The 19,132-nt window shown below is 38.0% G+C and overlaps 1 long non-coding RNA gene across 2 annotated transcripts in view; it reads left to right on the top strand.

The window, feature by feature from the left end:
* Positions 1 to 19,132, top strand: part of LOC116230037 (uncharacterized) — a 179,754-nt gene that overhangs the window by 97,318 nt on the left and 63,304 nt on the right. Inside the window, exon 1 of one of the 2 annotated variants that reach the window (XR_016464055.1) lies at positions 9,329 to 9,404. The exons of the other annotated variant lie outside the window; for it this stretch is intronic. This is a non-coding gene — a long non-coding RNA (uncharacterized LOC116230037). Of the gene's footprint in view, positions 1 to 9,328; positions 9,405 to 19,132 lie in introns of those variants that run through there. 2 annotated transcript variants of the gene reach the window in all.

Raw genomic sequence — 19,132 nt, 5'->3', positions numbered from 1 at the left:
TGTTCTGCCAGCATACGGACATGCTGTTTTATCCTGTTTATTATTAACTACTTGGAACCTTACAAACTTCTCTAATATTGCTCTATTTCAGTGTTTATTTTGGAAACTACATATTTTCCTTTGTTTGTGATGCCATAAACAATCTAATTTCATGAATCACCATGCCATAAGGACTGTTATATTTAATATTCTTAATAGAAGGCATTGGCATCAATAAGTTTTTTCTTACTAATGGGTGGGGACTTAGTGTGGGTTTTCTCACCATAGCCTAGGAAAGTCCATGGCATAGTATAAGGTAGCCTGATCCAAAATGGATGCCTGACAGTAAAAGTAAAATGTGTTTCACCATTTCTTAATGGTCTAAATTTGACTCTAGATGCACGAGTCATTTACTTCTTTTTAAAAACCATTAATAGAAAACAGCCTGTGTCCAGAGTGATTCATTTGAGAGACCTAAACTTGGGATGAGATGATTGCTCTCTGATAGTCCCTAATTTTCTCTCTTGAATAATCTCTTGAATAATGTGGATAAATCCTTGATGAGGTTTTGGGGGGGCTAACCAACTTTTACATAGGTTTATCAACTTTTAACTATGTAAAAGTTGATAAGTCTTTCCTGCAAAGACAGTCATATCATTCAAAGATATGTAGATTCCACTATTCCTTCTCACACTCTTAAATGGAGTAATATTCAAAGAGGGCGGAAGTGATAGATACCATTGAAATTATTTTTGGCACATATTTCTGAGAAATGCAGAAGGACTTCAGTATAGTCCTGAATGAAAAAGGAGAATTCTCTAATTAGCATGTATGCAAATACAACAGTACATTATAATTTATTGAATAGCTACATGAAATTGATGTGATTAACTTGGAATATAAATTGAGTCACAGAATTTGTGATAAATCTCTATTGCTACTTCCTCAGTTTGCAAAAGTTTAGAAGAAGACATTATAGTGAAATTCTTCTGTTTCAGAAAAGAGGACTGAAACTTTATCAGGAATGAGACTTAGTATATGCTCTGTTGTGATGAAAATTCTTGCAGTGAGCCTTAACATGTTAGTGGCTGAAATACTGGGTGGAACAAACTTGTGAAAAAAAGCTATTTTCACTATTGTGCTTATCACTAGACACGAAGGTTTCTTAAACTCTTTGTGTACTAGGTTGCTCTGAAAGTAGTGCCTGCTATTTATTTCCATTGAAATCACAATAGCTATGAAGAGCACAATGCTGTTATTTGATACAGCACATTCTCAGCTACAAAACACTCTTTTTCAACACAGTCACCACCATTAGATATGGAGTTTTGCCATCAATAAACAAGAGCCTGCATGCCATGCTAGTAAATATCTACTCCAGTGGAGAGCTGTTTCACAGCTGCTACGATGGCATTGTTGCTAGGAAAATGTTGCCCATGCGGTCCATCTATCATCAGACCAAACTGGATTATGGAGTCATAACTAGCTTTCTTACACATGTCAGCATCTAGGTTTGTTAATTTCTGTTTTCTATGACAGTATTTCATTTTTTCCTTCCCGCTCCAGTTTGACAATGATGTGACTTGTGTTTGGTAGTAGTGTCAATATCACTAGGCCAAGATATGTTACTATGTACCTATTTAAATTCAGGGTAATTCAAGGGTACTGGGCAATTTTTCAAGTCCTACCTAACATTGTATTGGAATTCTTTCAGTTAATCAAGAATTTGTTCAAAATATATTCCAGAATGAATGCTTAGTGCTTGAAGAATATCCTACTTGCTTTCCAGTACACGAATTAGCACTGTTTGTATGTTTTTCTGTCTTGCAAAGCCAAAAAAAATCTTCAGCAAATTGCTCTTTTGTGTAGATTCATACACAATTGGCATTATTTAGCAAAGCATGTGCAACATAAATGACTCATTAATATTTTGAAATTTAATATGCTAGAGGGAGAAAAGAAATCCAATTATACAAACCCTTGTAGCAATAAATATTTTATTTTGCTTATGTTGTGATGTTCATTGACTGTGAGCTACACAAATCAGGATTTCTATTCTTTGCTTATCCAGCTGCTGCTTTTACTTGTTTCATTCACAGTGCTTTTGCATGAAGCAGCAAGCTGACACTTGCCATGTTTTTTATTCATTTTTCTCAGAGCACTAGATTGGGATGACATAGTTTATGAACCATGTTTGAATCTATGAACTATGTTTGATTTTTGTAGGCAGAAATCCAGAAGCAGTACATCTTTGTAACTGTTTTGATCTGAAAAATTTTAGGCATTTTAAAAAGAGATTAGTATGGTTAGCCTTATTTCATAGTTACAGAAATTGAAGCAGATCTTGTTTAGCCTTGTGTCCCTAGATCGTTTAGGCAGTGTTGTCTGGATTTCACCCATAACTCACAGAAACAGGATTGGAAATTTTTAATTGCTTGAATGATTTGAGGTCTGAGTGACTGTGGGCACTTTTGGTTGTTGTGGTTTTCTTCATTTCTAAGGTATTTCTTGTAGCTAGGAACTTTAACCTGGAGCACTTGTGACTGATTCTGACACTGATTCTCACTTTAACTGGAAAGATAATCAATCTTTCTGTCCTTCAGACAGGCATAAATTCATCAGTTAGTTTCATTGCAAGAATAACTCACATTTGTAGTTGTTCAAGTTAAGTGAAAAGAACCTTAACTAAGGTCTGTCCTCCCATGTTTAATAGTAATTTTATGTATTCCCTTCACTGAAATAGGAGGTGTTTTTCCTCCATGTATATGGCTTGAGGCTTTTCAGACCACAAAATAATGGAACAAGAGTTCTTGTGAGCTAGGTCTAATGAGAGTTGAAGACTGAATTTGAGATAAACAGGGTCTATCCATTCCCTTATTTCTAGGTCTCACTTTTAACTTTAAAGGAAACTAAATAGTAAGGACAAATAAAACCCCTGAAATTTAAGGTAGTATACTTGAATAAAAATGATTTTAAAACAGTTACGCTCTTTAAAAATCACCTGTGTGAAAGAATAACAGAACTGCCTGTTGTTTTAGAAGTAACTTTCATATTCTTCCCCTTTCATCTCCTTTATTTCAACATACATGGTGAAATCCGCAGAGATTTACATACAGATATTTTATCTTTAAATCTATCTAATTGTGCTTTGAAGGTTTCTATCAGTACTCTTTTCCAGTACCTTGTAAATCATTACTTTAAACACATCTTTCCCAGATATCCTTGCTCCAAACATCTGCGTGGAAGTCTGTTGAAAGAAATGGGAATCCTTTTTACTGGCTGTCATGGATCAGATCTCCCAAAGATACTTTGGCCTAAGTTTCATGTTTGCTTAGGCACAATGATATGAATCACATTTCACTCTTCTTTAAAGAATGAGTTGCTTGTTAACTGTAGTCACAACTGTGCTGGAGACAGACTGGTGAGGAAAGTATAGCTTAATAGTAGCTGAAGTTTAAACCTGAACTTTGGTGAGAAAAGTAATACACACAGTTTATATTAACTCTGAGTCATAGTGCAGTGTGATTTTTAGAAAATTTTCAATTTCATCTATTTAAATTTTACCATGGAAGAAAACTGCTGTTATTTATGTGCTGAAATATATTGAATATTTTTTTTTTATGTTTACATACTGGCATAAAAACATTGAATACACCTTGAAAGAGAGAGTTGTCCTACCTGTTTTCCACTTTATGTTCTCCAATTAAGATACCTTAAATAATTACATGCTCTCATCTGTGCCTGACTGATTTTAATGATATCAGAGTGACTGCAAATTCTGTACTCCATAAGTCATCCAGTAATTATTTCTGTGAGAAGTTGCAGAATTTTCCTGAAAAGTACCTCGAATGTTTCTATCAGAGGTGAATATGTTTCTGGGAGGCAGGTTGCTGTGAAGTCTAAGTCTTTGCTCTGAAAATTTGGTCAGAAAAGGTACTCTGTCAATGCAATGGCAACGTGATAAATATACGTTTAATTGTAAATCTAGCATTTATTTTGATCACAAAAAAACATGAGAATTTTTTTAATTATACGCAAGGAAAAACAGCCTGTTTTGGAAGTACAGGGAAGGAAAAACCTGCATGTCCTCCCTTATTTTTCTTTTTCTCTGGCAACAGTCAGTGAAGGGGTTCAGGGAAGCCAATGGTGTCCTTAAGAAATGAGCAAAGATCATTGTGGTGGAGAGAGAGGGGAGAGAAGTCCAAGGGAAAGCAGAAAATGCTGTTGTTGGAGAGGCTGAGGCAGTGGAATCAGGGTGATATATACTTTTCATTATCAGGAGCAATTATTCCAGCAAGAACAGCGTGAGACTTCATGAAATGTTTTTAAACTCAGTCTCCTGATAGGAGAGCATTACATAACTTGTGCTTTGTGAACACTGGCAACCCGCAACCTACAGAAAGACACAGCCAGAAGCAATGCGCTCAGCTGCTTGCTTAAAAAAAATAAAATCTGAGTCAAGCGTTAAACAGGCAAACTTATCTTTACCCTTCCCCCATTCTCTCCATCAACAGAAGCCTGGTTTTCATCACAGATTAATAAGTGAAACCTTTTATCATTTTACCATGCTTCCCGCAGCCTTTTGGTAGAAATTAACAGTGCTCCAAGTCAACACTGCCACAGTGCTTACGATGTCTTTGCATGTTTGTTCACTTGAAAGAGTAGTGATGGTGGGGTTAGAGAAGGGGTTTTAAACTGCCTGAGAGTATAACCTCAGAAACTTTGGGATGTTCTTGATTGCACCTGGTTTGACAAATGTCTGTTGGAGAGCTCTTGTTATTGCTTTTGTCTTTCAGTTTTATAACAACTACTATTTTGTTAAAAAGAGTCCTTGTTACATATTCTGTTGTCTCCTGAAGTGACTATTTGTATCAATAGCTGTTAAGGAAATATGTGTAAGTGCTCAGGAATTCTAATTAAGCAGACTCAGCTGGAGAAAATAGCTGGAGGATTTCACAAGACTGTTTTGAAATTATAGGCAGGCCAGAAAACCAGGGAAATTCTTGAACTTTGGAGTTCTACCACAGTGGACTTAGCCACTAAATCTTACTTATTTGCTTTCAAATCAATGGGTTTGTACACCATATTATTTCATAATCCCTGTTGGTAGTTGTTCCTCTTTTTTACTTTCTCTTCCATCTGCCCTAGAAAAGATGTGATTTAGGCAAGGAAGCAGAACCTGTTTTGCATTTCTCGGAGAAGAGTTTATGGAACTAAATACTGTAGAACTGAGTTGGGTTAACATGATTTATTTATGAGAAAACAAAATGGTTAATTGTCCTTAGAGGTAGAGACAATCAAGCACTCAAGAGGAATTGAGTTGTAGGTAGTCACTGAATTTATGAAACTTTAATAGTTAAAGCTAATATTAAAGTCTACTGTAAGATATTTTCTGTGTATATACTCATTAAAAAAAAAAAAAAAAAAGGCTAAAACTTTTCTGTGTTATGCAACTCTTTATATCTCTGTTTATATGGTAAACACTTCTCTGTTTTGTTTTCCAAGGGCCATCATTCTCTGTCTAATCTACTCTTGCTAACAAAAATGACAGTAACAAGCCAGAGAGCAAGAGCATTCTCTGTCCCTTTGTTTTCACTCTGCTGGATGAACACATGTTTTTCCCTTTGCCTTTTCTCCTTTTTTTTTGTCAGGTAAAGGAAGACATTTGTATGTTGCACTAAGGAAAAGTGATTGAAAAGTAGAAGACCATACTTTTCTGTTCAGCAAGCAGCGATCTGTTTTCAGTCTGATGTTCAGTGAAAGGAAGCTTCAGAGCTGTGGGCCAGCTGCCAGGAATGTCTGATTTCCTTTCCACCCACTCCTATGATCCTCCCTTTTGGCAGTGATTACTGATGACCACAGCTGTCATGCTAGGTCATGGTAAGCTGTCAAGCAAGGTAGTACAAGAATTGTACAAGGCCCAGACCTTGATCTGTGCTGAAGAATCTTAAACTGAATCTAGTATCAGGCAGTATGCTAGTATACCACAGCAAGCAGTATTGGACTGATGTCAGCTTATTCTGATTCCATGAGAAAGTGGACAAATAGAAGTTATTTCTCTAACCAACAAAGCTTCTTCACAACTTTTTCATAGCTAGTGATATCCCAAAGCAAAAGGAAGGGCTGTAACATCAGTAATGACAAAATTGGTTAAGTCCTCCCAGACAGCTGAAACTATAAATAGCACTTTGGCTTGCTCTTGCTCATAAAAATGTAATAACACAGGAGAACTCCATAATCATAAGTCAATAATCAGAACAATAGTGTTCAGATGGCTGTGCTGCATGCAGCACTCTGAAGGGGTGACCAGTGGATAACCAGATGTCAGTGTGGTGGATGTGGCTGAAAATCACAACAGAATTGAAGGCTTTGGTTCAGAAAATGATGAATGCTGTTGTCAAGGACATAATTTCTATAAAGAGGACTTTTATTCTATGAAAGGTAGTATTTTGTTAAGCTTCACGTGTTCAGTGCCAAGTGCAAAAATGTCTACTGAAGAGCTAGTGCTTTACTATGTCTGATATTGTACTGGCTTCATAATGAGCTTTTTGCTGTAACATCTGCTCTTCTTCTAACAGTGTATTAAATAGCATGACTAAAATTCATTAGGTGTTTGCTCTGTATGTCTTTCTCAAAAGGTAATGGCATTTGTATAGGAGCGTTTGTTTTAAAAACATGCAAGAACAGGTTGCTTTCTGTTTTCCAGATGGGGGGGAGGGGCAGGAAAAAAGGTTAACCCCTGTGGGGCAGGAGGTCGTATGTGCTGAGACTGTCCATTGTTTTTGTGGGAGTTTATAGCAGCCTTTGGCTGGCAGAGCCATGAAACTAGCCTTAAAAATAGCCTTGGGTATATGAGATGTAGCTGATGTTGTTTTCCTCCAGTTCCCTTTTTGGAAGAAAAGATCTGCTCCTTGGAGTCTTACTGCAGATGGAGGGATGATCCACCTTAGCAAGTCCCATCTGAACCTCATCTGAGTTTGATTTACTTAGGTTACTCTGAAAGTAATGCTTTCTTTTTAGATTTATGGGAGCCACAACAGCTACAAAGAGCACAATAACACTATTTGATGGAGCAAATAGTCACCACCACTAGCTGTGCAAGATCCTGCATGCTGGGCTTGTGAAAGTCTCTAACAGCGGAGGTGACCCAGTGTTTCACAGCTGCTATGATGATGATGTTGCTAGGAAAATGTTTCTCATGCAGTTCATCTTTCATTGGTTCAAACCACTGGAAGTCAGAAGGCATCAAATCTGGACTGTATGGTAGATGTGTTAGGATGATCCAATGAATACTTGAAGTGTGCTCCGAAGTCTTCAAACTGGCATGGGGCCTGGTGTTACAGCGTTGCAAAAGAAAGGTTGTTGTATTCTCTGGTCTGTCTCTGGAAGTTCAAGCCTTCAGTTTAGTCAGTGTCACAATGTAGTGGTCAAAGTTGATGGTTTTTCTGGATTCCAGGAAATCCAGTAGGATCATCCCTTTCCTATCCCATAACACAGTCTGCATCACTTTACCTGCTGCGGGCTGAGTCTTGAACTTTCTTTGATGGAGTGGCAACATGTACACTTCCCATGGACTGCTGTTTTGACTCTGGCTCATAGTGGTGACACCACATCTCATCACCAGTAATGGTGTGATGCAGGAAACTGTCATCTTCAGCCTCATATTGGTTCAATAGGTCCTGACAAACTTGCATACAGTGTTCTTTTGGTTCTTGCGTGAGCTTTTTTGGAACCTACCTGATGCAAATTTTGTGATATTTCAGTTTTCCACCATCATTTCCAATGCATTGGTGCCAGTATTTAGCTCCATACACAGTTCCCTTATCATAATCCACCAAGCTGCACAGGTGAGCTGACTGAGATGCTCTTTATTTGCTGGTGTGACAACTGTGTGTGGCCATCCAGAACATGGCTTATCCTTCATATTGCTGTTGCCACTGCTGAAATGTATCACACACCACCTTACTGTGTGCACATCCACTGTTTGGTCTCCATAAATGTTCTGCAAGTGTCAGTGAATATCAGTAGGTACCATTTTTTTTTCTGCATGGAGGAGTTCAATGATACACCTTTGTTTCATCCACATTTCCATGTCAGACACCATTCTGTCAGACTGCCCCTCTGCTGCCATCTGTTGTACAATGACAAAGCGTAACAATATTGGTGGGAAGATTCAGCCTTTACTGCCATACCACCAACGTCCACCTCTGATGTCATGGGCCAACATAATAAATTGACATTCAGATCAGCCATTGTACTTTGAAACAATAAGCACAGTTTCACTCCTTTTACCTTCTGTTAAAAAAAAATAAAAACCTATGGTCAAGTAAGGGATCATACATTAAATTAAATTAAATTTGATTTTATTAAGCTCTTACACAAAGTTTGGAGAAAATTCCAGGAACTCTCTGGACAAGCGCCAGTTTCTTTATATTTCTCCTGGCCAAACAAGGCAACTAATGACTGCTTTCACAAGGCTGGGGAATCCACAACTACAGTTAAGAGGGGTAAAACAAACAAACAAACAAACAAAAAACCTGTAATAAATAAACAAGTCCGTTCACAAACCCTTCCTCAGGAAACCAGCATGGGAAGTGCAGGCATTTAGAATGACAATCCAGCATGTTCTGCCAAAGTGCAACTTTCCAAAACAGCTGTAGAAATGGCTACAGCTTCCTTGAATTTTCGTTTTAATAGCATTAATAACCTCAACTGTTTATATGTTAATCTAATTGTTTTCGTGCTATCAGCTTTATCTGTAAGAATTCTATAAAGTTTTAAACTTGCAGAAGTACCCTCAAGAGACAGCGACAAACGAGTAAAGCCACACTGTGAATTCAGCTCCCTTCCAGTCTCCATTCATTCAGGTACAGTTGGTTTTGAGACTGTGACAGAAGCTGCTGTTTGGTCGCCCTGTGGGATGCCACATTTGCTTCATTTGTGCAGAAAGCTTTTCATAACTGTCCCATGTCTAGAGCACTCAGGAATGAATATGCTTCCTCTCTTTGAATAATGGCTGAACTCCCAGTGGAAGAGGATATATTTAAATAACCACGTTGCCATGTGGAGTATCTCATGATTTCAATCCTCAGAGTCCCTGAGCTATCTGAACACATATTTATAATCAGCTGGTGAGCACTCTCCCTGGCTATTTATCAGCTGTGAGGCTGTGTTTCCATTTCACAAGTGTAATTCTATAACATAAGAAGATCATATGTTTTGTCATTAGCAAATTTATATATGTATTTTTCTCCAAGAATGGAATGTTCCTAATATAAGAAAAATAGCTTCCTTTGTGTAATATTATGTTTTTTTTCCTCTTTCCTTTGCTGTCTTTAAGAATGGTAGAAGATAATATGCTGAGGCATTGAAGAACTTCTGTATCCAGAGCTTGCTGCCATGTTAGTGAATTAAGCTTTCTGCAGGTATTTGTAACTGGAATTACATATGCCCCCACTGCTGAACACTCCTATACTCAAACCAGACAAACCCCTGACTTCTGGGAGCAGTCTCTGGCCTATACTAACTCCTAAGCTGTGGTGAAGAATTAACTGACACCTAGCACTCTCCTGAATGCTAGCTGGCACATACTAAAACTGTGTCAGTGATGCTCTACCATTTAAACAGGAAAGGCATTTTGTGTTTTGTTTAATTTACCCACACAGGTGTAGATCTTGTCTATAGTCAGACTTGTCTGTCCTGGTCAAGACAAAAGGATCAAGTTTCTAAAGTGAATCTCAGATGCCAACATTTCAGTTGAGGTTAGGAGCCCATAAGGCCAACTTTAACCTTGATGGTTTCTGAAAGCCCAGAGAGGCATACAATTTTGTCAATAACTTCCTTACGTAGCACTGTCTTTATTCGGAAATAATACTATTTTGGTAAGACTGAGTGTCCTGGCACTAAAGCATCAATAGAAGTCACGAAATGGTTTTCTGAGTTGACATTTCCTGGAAGACTGGGTTTGGTAGATCTGTTTGTGGGAGCAGCAGTGCGTTGAGCACAGAAGCCAGCAGCTACAGCCACTTGTATTCAGAATACTGGGTTGTGATGATAGCTGTTAGCTGCATTGGAGCTCCTACTTAAATGATCAAAGCCACATCTTTCACCTCAGATAAGAACTACCAAAGCTGGTTGTTGCCTGTTTCATGCAGAAGCCTTCTGTATTCTGGGCTGTAGATAAGGTGAATGGTAATATTAGCACTGGCTGTGTTTAAGAAGCTCTGCACTTTAAAGAAAGGAAGGATTCCAGGTGTGGTTCTCCGTTTGGCATTTTATTCAGCAGGTGTGCACTGTTGGCTGCTGGAAATCCCATTGCCAGAGATGTAGCTGCTTCTATATGGCATAGGAGTTGCTACCTGGGCTGAGACTGTATGGCCTCCTCTTAGAGCAGGTTACCTGTAGCATAATGTTCCCGTATGATGGCTCCACTGAAGATGCAAGCATAACTGCGGAAATTGAAGGCAGGTATCCTCAGGTAATGGTTTACCATTTGGTTGTCTGCCCCAGTGTAAATTACATGGCTGTAAATAGAAGTGGAGCTTTGAAGCTAGGATGTTCTTGTCTGTCTCAGCAGAAGTTGTGCTAGGAGGAGAAAGAAAGAGACATTCTCCACTGATCAGCTCTGCACGAGAATTGTCTACCTCTTGCAGCAGTTGTCCATGTTTCACTTGTCTTGTCAACCAGTCTTGTTCTTACATTTGAGAAATATTCACATCTCATGCTTTCCACAGGAGTACCTCAAAAGGTGTGTTAATTGTGTGCTCATTAGTACAGACATATGCTGTATCTCAGACTTTCCTTTCTATCACAAATGGACAGTTAAACATCTTGAACTTCAGGAATCCTAAGAGGCAGGAGATTGCTGTGACCTGAGTACCCTGGGTAGAGCTCTCAGGCTGACTAAAAGTTACCTTCTGCCACTACCCTATTATTTCTCTTTAATTTTTACTGAGGACAGCTGAACCTACTAATATCTTCCTGCCTGATAATGAGAGTGTACTTTGTCTTGCGGGGCGTTTTTTTTTTTTTTTTTTTTTTTAATCTAATCTGGGATATGGAATAAGTTTTAAAATAGGGAAAAAAAGAAAAGGAAAAAGAAATCACAATAAACAAATGAAAATCTTTTAAAAACAGCTCCAGGAAATGCAGAAATAAATTATTTTCAGAATGAAGTCCATCAAGCAACAGCTTCAGGGTGGATTTTGTACTCAGAAGGTTCCACTGATCAAAGCTTATATACTACTGATGCAATAACTCCATAGGATATCAGAGAACTGAATGCCCACGTTTTGGAAGCTGCAAACTGGCTCATATTGAATAATCAGAAACTAGAATCAATGCTCAGTTTTGAAAGCGTAGATTTACAGTTGTAAAATAAATCTTTCTACTTCTTGAGCAGTACTTTATGCGCATGGTAAGGAAGGAGTACTAATTTAAAACTGTGTAAGAATGATGTATTTTGATAACATGAACTATTTTGAAAAGTGGGTCAACCCAAACTTGTTTAGAAAGATGATCAAGCAAAAACATTAAAGCAAAAAAACTTATTAAATGAATGTAAAATTATATTTTGATTGCAGTCTGGATTTACATTCAGTTAAGGTTAGACTTATGAACATTTATGTATAGTACTTCAATACCTTGACGGACATGAAGCAGATTTGCCAGAATAGTGCTTAACACTCTGTGAAGAAGTGCATTCTGCTAGAGTTAAGAATTGGACTGGAAATTACAGGATTTCTCTGGAAGGAGACAGCAGACACGAAGCTGTATTCCCCAAGGTACTGGGGAGCTGGGGCACTGAGGCTCATAAGGAGCACTGCTGACTCAGGCTCTGCGGGAAGGCACTGAGGAAATCTCTGCCCTTCACATTGCTACTGACCATCACACGGGTTTTCCTGACTGGAAAGGAGATGGGGGGGCTGAGGTCATTGGGGAGGAAGCAAAACCCAGGACCATTGACCTCGTTCTAAACACAATGCAGAGAAAGACAATAAACTCCAGCAGGAAAAACACAGAAGTGATTTACCTAGGAGGAAGTGAGAATATTAAATTATTTCAAGTAACTTCAGGAGATGTAGTAGAGGAAATCTATTGAGAACACACAGGGAAATCAGCTGTCTGTAGCCAGCAAGTCATGTGACATGCTGAAGTGGTGGTTGTCTGTTACACAACTCATACTTTACAAATGATTGAGTCTATTAATGCTGTGGGATTATTGAAATGGTGCATTCACGTCGCTTTTCTGTGTCTGGAAAAGTAGAAATGTTAGAAACTGTCATAAATTCATCCTCATTTATCTCTTCATCTCAGTGTACATTCCACACAGCAAAATTGTAAACCCATTTCTCCGGTGTTGACAAAGATGTGGGTCATAGTGACATGCGATGAGTATCATCTCCTCAGAGGTCTGCTTTGTCCATTTCAGCTGCTGCTACCTTTCTCTCTTCCATATATCCAAAAATATGCTGTGTTTAATGCAGACTAGAACTGTAACGATGAGAGTTGCCAAAGAATTTGCTGTTTTCCTTTTCTGGACAGTTTTCATAAGTTTGTCACCACAGCTGTAGGCATTTGCAAGACTTCTGTTTTTGCTGCTTTTCCTTACCAGGGTATGAGAAGATAGCTGTGTGATAAATAAATGAGAAATTGGCTGGAAAGTTGGTTTGAACCACTGAACAAGTTATAAATAGAAACTTAAAGTATCTCTCCCTCTAAATAGAAATTCCTTTATTTTATTCATTACAGTATTATGTTACATCGACTCTGGTTTCCATATAACAGAAGTACACATCATATCCTTAACACATCCTTAAGTTCTTACACATAGAGATCAATTAACATACGTCAAGAGTAATTCTTATATTCTAACTGTGCCTGGCTGATTGACAGCACCTTTGCATATTGAGGAGAAGGAACACCAGAATTTAGGTCTCTTGAAGGAAGAATGTCCCATCCGCTGTTGCTAATCAAATAATGAGAAGTATTCTCTCTCCAATCTCTTAAGTTTGGTAATTTTATAGGCTGTATCCCAGACTAAAACTTAACACATTTTGAATTTAAAAAAACACATGACATTCTTTCTCTTATAAAGTACATTTACTAGAAAGGCCGCTAGAAAACCATGGATTTACATCTTCGGGGTGTTTCCTTATGTAAGAAAGTGACAAAAAGGCAGCTAAATCCTTCCCATTCTCTTGCCCCCAGTCAAACTCTAACAACAAAACAGGTGCAATTCTATAATTAAGTGAAAATAAACTTTTCTCCATTCTTCAAGCAGGTGCTATAGGCCAGGTAATTGCAGTCTCTTTTATACTTGTGCTTAGGACATTGTGCTCACATTCAGTGCTATGAAAGAAAATCCAGTAATATTTCGTTTTGCAATGTTGAAAGCAGTTGTTATTTCAAGGAAAAGAACAACTTTTATCAAGTTGACAGTTGTGACTAAGTATGCCCAAGCAGAAGACGTGTTGAGTAAGATGGCACAGTTGAAAGCATCTTTATTTTCTGCCTATTGCCCGAAGCACCAGAGAAATTGTTCCTCAGGAGCTATCACAGAGCATATGGCTAAAGAAGGTACATTCCAGCTTCTTGCTCTCAATATGTTTCATCATCCCATGTTTGGGTACAACTTTTTTTTTATTGCCTGTACTAATATTGTAAGTGACTGAACATATGGAAATATATCTGACCATACCAATATTTCCTTGACATTAGTGGTTTCAAGCAATGATATCAGAAAATAAGGAACTGAGAAATGCTTTGAAAAAGAATCTTTCTAGCTTTGATGCTGTTGAACCAACCGGCAATGAGAGTGGTTACACATTTTGTTGAATGCTTGTTCATTCTGGATCATTAAAGATATGTTCAGGGCACCTAGTTTTTATTATTGTAACTAAAAGAATTCCTGGGTGTAGGAATAATTCTGGGAAAGCAGCAATTGCTATCAGTAAAGAGATTGATTTATGTGGACAATTGTCTCTCTTATATTTTGTTTCCAATTCTTTTAATTTAGGGAGATGTAGATATCAAATGCATAGGAATTTTGCGACAGGGGTTTTAGATTCAGTCTTAGATTTTAGATTCAGTACTTTCCCGTTTTGTTTCATCCTTCTTAAAACCACTGGCACTGTTGAATAGACAGTGTGTAGAGCACATGCAGCTTTACTTTTGATTTGTGTAACTTTCTTCCTTTGGATAATCTAAAATTAAGTAGTCTGGTCTCAACTGCAGATGTTCAAACTGTAAATCAATCCTACCTACGCATGTATAATAAACGTCCTGCTGCCATGGAGCGGCATGGTGACACTGGCACTTGATGCAGGATGTTTGGTCTGTTAGCAGACTGGAGAAAGGTGGGAAGTACATGGGGACTTATTGGAATGTATCTGAAGAGTAATGGCTTATAAAGACTTGCCATAAATAATAATTGCCCAAGGTGATATTCATTTTAATGAATGCTTTACTGGTTTCTTTTCCCTGGTAGGGGACTCTCAGACTTCTTAATATAGGAACAGAATGAGCTCTTTGTGCTGCGGCTGCCTACTTTCAGCACTTTGTTTTCTTCTCGGCTATCCCTTATTGCTGGCTACCAGTTCCTCACTGCCTCCAGCTGTGAGGGCAAAGTTTACAGTGTCTTCAAAACCTGTTGTTTGTTTTCCTTGGTTGGGTCAAGACTTTGCAAGGCACAAGGTGAACTGTATCTGTCCCTTGCCTACTGGATTGCCCCAGGCAGCAGGGAGAATGCTCCTGTAGCTTAGCCCTTCCACGAGCAAGGACTGAGAGTGGAAGACTCAAGGTAGTGTCTGCAATAAGGCAGTGCTACATGTTATCTTGGTAGCACAATGAAGATTAGCTGGATAACTTTTAAAACTATCATCAAAGACATACTTCAAACAATTCTGCAGGAAAGCAATGTATCCACAAGGCATATATTATCAGGCTTTCTCTGTGGCTCATCTTTGTCTATAGATTATTTGCTAGATTCAGGTTTCTTTTTTTTTTTTTCTTCCTTCTAAATTTTCTGATGGTACCTTGCCTGATGGAAAACAACTTCATGTTCTGCACTACAGGTCTAACAAATTCCATAATGTCACAAAACCAGAATAGTGATTCTCTATCAAAGTGCTTTGTGTTCAAGTTCCATCCTACTGAGAGATTATGCCTAACCACCTTAAAATGGTTAAGAGCTGTATTTTTAACTGGAGTTAGAATATTTCCTAAAGAAACCTAGAATCTGGGATGGAGTCCAGATGTACGTTTGAGATGACTAAAATGGAAAGTCCTGGCTGTTTTATTAGGCATGCCATTCAGAGTGCAAAACGAAGTGTGAGCAAAGAAAGCATGTTGGCATGGCAACAGCAAGTATAATTCTCAGATTCTGATCTGAGAAGGGAGCTATTTGTCCTAAGAGTCAGCTTGTAGCCCATAAAAGTTTTAAAACAGAGCAACTCACCTTCACCAAAGGCCAGCAACTGGAGAGATGGATAACTCCGAGCTCTTTGGCCAACAAAAGAATCTAATTATTCAAATGCTTGTTGTTCTGGCATAGATGTGTCAAAAGTATTTCTGTAACTGCAAGCAACCTCTTACACACAGATACTCTCTGTTATTTTGAGTAAGATATTTGTAAAAAAAAAAAATGTTGTTTGTAAAAAAAAAAAAAAATCTTTGTTAAAAAAAAAAAAAGAAGACATAAGAGCTTTGCAGAAAATGCACTAGGTGTTAATGATCAAGTAACTAAAATCCCAAATCTGCGATTAATCTACTGGATCATACTGGAGCTCAGAAATGTATCTGTATGTGTCCACTACTCATTACAGCTACCCAACTGAAAAGACCAAGAGAAGAAATGAGCATGGGAAAGAAAGCTGTTTTCTAGATTGGTTTACTGAGACTGGAACTGATGGCAGATAGCTTAAACTGCACATGTGACACCAGGTATTTGGATTTGAATGACGTGTTCATTTTCCTTTCAAGATTAGCTGCTCTGGATTTCTGAGAGAGGGGCTGGCTGCACAAGCCTCAGAAACATTTGATTTTCATTCCATCTGCCACCACCTCATCTGTCTCCACGGGAAGAAGAAAATTTACAGCAGTTAATGGAGTAATTATCCACTTTTCTTTCTTTCTTTTTTTTTTACTCACACAAAGGAATAAGAAGCACCAGAAATATTGAGAATAATTTTGATCTTGCCAGAATGGCAATTCATGTTCTGGGCCAAAGTTACTTAAGAAATTTGGCTCAGGGTAAGGAACAGTGATCCAGAGGGAATGAAAAGTGACTGAGGGATTCACAATGGAAGGACTTGGGACATTCCATTGGAAGGTAGACAAAGCTTAGGCATCTGTGTGTGCTCATAGCCTGAGGATCCTTGTATTGTTTTTACCTCATTGTTCGCAGGTGTCTTCACAGAACAGCAGGCAAAGAGATTTGTGCTAACAACCAGCATATTCACTGAAAGCAATAAAATCTTCCATTGTGTAGATAGATGCTGTGAAGTAGAACTTTCCCAGTTTTCTGACACACCGTACCATGCTTTCACTCTGGACAAACTTTAACAGCTGAAGGTATAGCAGCCTTTATCACTGCACTGTGATTCGCTATTTAAAACTGGTATGACCCAGTTGCATTGCTCTTTTTACAGTAGGAAAAAAAAATCATTAAAAAACATGCAAGACTTGAGCTTCATGCAGTTCTACGTTATATTTGGAATGTGCATTCTGACAAATACTGGCCTATATTAATAATCTGCTTATTTAATATTTTTTTTTTCATTTAAAAAGAAAGGTATTTACAATGTTTTCACTGTGTTAAAAACCTTCAATAATTTGCACTGAAAATGCATGTTATTTGGTTGACATTCCATTGACATTAAGAAGCACTGGAAGAAGGTTATAAGCGCTGTATTTCCATGTTGTTTGATGAAGTATGGGTGCAGAACATGTTGAGACCTGAAATGATTTGTAGTGTTCTTTTACATGGTCCTTCCTTTTCTACTGTTGGTCAACCTGTTGAAATGTTCCTCAGTAATGATGGAATTTTGCTGTCCAATAACATTGCCTGGAGCCTGTCTTACTGCCTGCTGAAATCAATGGACACCAGTGCATCAATCGCATGGAAACTTCTTTGCAGTTCTGATATTATTTTCACCACCGTGTTCTTTCTTGTTAGGTGTATTTGGAATATAGCAGGAACTAGTGATATCTGTGCTGTGATAAATCGCTCTAAGCACATGCACTGTTAAGTGCTGCCCACTTAGATACTACCTTGGGTTTCATCACAGTGGAATGGAGCATAGGAATGCAGTGACTTAACAATGTATGATGAAAATACTAAAAAGATAGTATTCTTTTATTTCTATTTAGAGTATACTGTATAGTGTCTCCTTTGAAGGAACAGTTTAGTAATTATCATCTTGCCACCATTTCCTCAGACTGACTAGATTAACAACAGGTTATGGGGTATCCTGGGCCAGTGAATTTAAACCTTGTTATCATTTATAGTTTCCCTCTCTGTCCTATAATATACCTTCCCATTAGTTAAAAGTGCCATTCCAGGAAATTGCCTGCAATTATATTTTTTGATGTGAGAAGGAAAGAAAGCTGTTGCCTTGTTCCACAGTAACAGTAGCAGGTACTTAATAAGAAGTAGGTATGCCCTTCCTTTATCTGTCAATTCTTTTTCCATTTATCATTCAGTGGTATAGCATCTTCAGAAAGATCTTGCAGACCACTGCATCTCATTGTTTTACAGGAAGTCTGTAATGAGGTAATAGAGAGAGGGAAGGAATGGCAATTTATTATTGCCTGGTTACAACTTCCTAGTGGTGCTAGTTGCTGAATTTTATTATACAGATGCTGGAATATTAGTCATATTAATTAATCACGGCTAAGTGGAAAGACATTTGCCTGTTATCCTCAGGACTAGTAGTTGTACTAAGGTTTTTTATTTTGTGTCGTTTCTTTTCCTGAAAGCATAACTCCTTCTGCTCTGGAATAGAAGAATTAACAGTCCTTAAGGCCATACTTTGAACATCCCTAAAATACCTCAGTAGTTTTGAGTCACTTTCTTGCTTCTGTTCCATGTTTATTGAATTTAGAAATTCATATGCATCTAGTAAAAAAATAGCACAAGTAGATAGGTTTGATCTCAGCCTCCAGTATATTTTCTCTTACTCTGTATTTTTCACCTTTTTCTGCTTCTGTGAATTCAGGAAGAAAAATGTTATATTTTTACGTAAAGTACTTTTAATCCAGAACAAATGAGGTTCTTGGGGGAAAGTTGAAGTTCTGGATAAATTAGGAAGAGGATAACGCCATTGATTAATAATTCCTTGCAGATAGAGCATAAAATAACATCAGAAGTGAGGTTGTTTTACAGTAGGACCAGAGGAGGCCAAAGGATGATCATCACCACTTCTATGAAGAGAGGCTGTAAGCTTGTTAAGCTTACAGAAGAGAAAGCTCTGTAAGGTCTTCAGAGGGAGACATTACAGTGACCTTCCAGTATCTAAATGCAGCTCTTAAACAAGATGGAAACCAACACATTATGTGGTCTGATAATTAAAGGGCAAGGGGAAATTTTTTTAAACTGAAAGAGAGGTGATTTAAATTAGATATTAGGAGAAAATTCTTCAGTGCTGGGGTGGTGAACCAGTGGAACATGCTGCCCAGAGAAGCTGTAGATTCCCCATCCCTGGAAGTGTTCATGGCTGGGTTATGTGGAACCCTGGGCAACCTGACCTGGTGAGTGGCAATCCTGCCCATAGCAGGGAACTGGAACTTGATCATGGGTGTCAAACTTTCTGGCTTGCCTGGGCTCCACTGCATGAACAGGATTTGTCTTGATTAATTCTTGTTTTTCTTTATTGAGTCTTGCTAATTGAAAAAGTGATGTACAAGTTCATTTTTATTCTCATGTGACTTATTATGAACAGTTCACTTTTTCTCTTTTTGCCCCTATTAAAAGCAGAGAAAGCCCACACCTTGGCATAGAGTTACTCCATTGATTGTTAGGATTAATGGGTTTTGGAGAGTTGACCAGGATTAGCTGTCCTGGTTTAAGGTGTCTTTGTTTTTCATTTTGCATAGTCTAACAATTCAACATCTTTATTTTCAAGGGTAATTCTGTTGGATTCTGACATCTGAG

This window comes from Phasianus colchicus, chromosome 2, assembly GCF_987193195.1.
Source record: "Phasianus colchicus chromosome 2, bPhaCol1.hap1.1, whole genome shotgun sequence".
Taxonomy (NCBI): domain Eukaryota; kingdom Metazoa; phylum Chordata; class Aves; order Galliformes; family Phasianidae; genus Phasianus; species Phasianus colchicus.
This window is presented reverse-complemented; position numbering and strand designations above follow the sequence as displayed.